Here is a 1,417-nt window from a genome sequence, read left to right on the forward strand (position 1 = left end):
AAAGATATTTTACGTTGTCTTCTCTTGGGTTTGCATCATTTTGCATTTGAAATTTTATATGAGAGAGGATTTGTGTAAGCACATTATTATTATTTTGTCAGCATATTATATTATAAGTATTTTTTCTATTTTGAATAACTATATTCTAAATTTTCCTTAAGTTTATATAAAGCTCGATTGTCAAGTGTTGTAAAACTGTATACAGAATTTCTGTTTTTTTCTTTTTATAAAATGACAAATCTATTCTATTAAAAATGAGTCATTATATAACCATGTAATTAGTTACTAAGAGACAAGAGAGGATGGTGATTAGCCAGAGAGTTTTGAAACAGGTTGCAGCAGTTCCGGTTGTCTTATCCATCATTTGTTATTTTTTCTGGCCATCAATCATTGTGTTGGACCACCTAAAGGGCACGAAAGACGTTCTCCAAGTGACTAAGACAATTCCTCTCCGTGGCGGTGGACCAGAGAGTTTAGAGTTTAGTTATAGTTTGATTTACAAGGTGAATTGAAGACCCTTATCTAGGAGTCACAGACGGTCACATCCTTAAATGGCGAGGCGAAGAGCTAGGCTGGGTTGAGTTCGCGTACACTTCTCCTCACATGTTCAATCCTAACAAAAAAAAAGTGCCAACCTTCCTATGTTATCATTATTCCATGTTTACTGGTCCAATGATTTTTTCATTAATGTTCAACAAATCACTATGTGTTAATTAAGCGTTTATAGTGGATTAATGTCTAAATAAACACCTAAACCTTATCTAAACCGATTTTAAAAAATCGTTTAAGAATCATTTTGTTTATGAACGATCTTTTTAAAATTGATTTATTAGAACATTGATTTTCATTAACCTTCCTACTGAATCTGACCCATTTTCTTTTTGGTCAGTAAATAGATAATTGTTCTAGGCATAAAGTAGTTCCAAGTTGGGGGAGACCATTGGGACTTAGCTTCCATAAGAAAACCTGAGATTTCTACTTTTGTGATGGTTACTTTTGTAAGTAAAAAAAACACGTTTTACGTGTTGGTCAGCATGGACGGTGACGGCATGGACGGTGAGCTGAAATTGTTGACGTTGGTTTTGTCAAAGATTGTGAGCTCACCAAACACCTTCTTCATGTTTATAAAAGGAGAGCTAAGGAGAAGAAGAAATGTATCCCAAAAACAAGAAAACAGAGAGAGAACGAGAGAAGAGACGAGAAGAGAAGAAGAAAAAAAAAAGTTTTTTTTTCTCACAAAAAAATCTTCTTTAAGAAATTACGAGTAATTTCTGAGTGTATTTGGGATCGGGGTGTGAGTTGTGAGCTTGTAAAATTTCCCTGGTTGATAATAAAAGATCTGTAGCAGGTCCGGAGACGTAGGCAACATTGGCCGAACTCCGTTAACAATTTTGTGTGTGTGCTTCTTTCCCGCTCC

At 34.8% G+C, this 1,417-nt stretch overlaps 1 pseudogene; it reads left to right on the forward strand.

Annotated features, from left to right (window-relative positions):
• The first annotated feature begins 302 nt into the window (after positions 1–302).
• Positions 303–1,417, forward strand: part of LOC106320263 — an 11,908-nt pseudogene continuing 10,793 nt past the window's right edge.

This window comes from Brassica oleracea, unplaced genomic scaffold (assembly GCF_000695525.1).
Source record: "Brassica oleracea var. oleracea cultivar TO1000 unplaced genomic scaffold, BOL UnpScaffold00866, whole genome shotgun sequence".
Lineage (NCBI taxonomy): Eukaryota > Viridiplantae > Streptophyta > Magnoliopsida > Brassicales > Brassicaceae > Brassica > Brassica oleracea.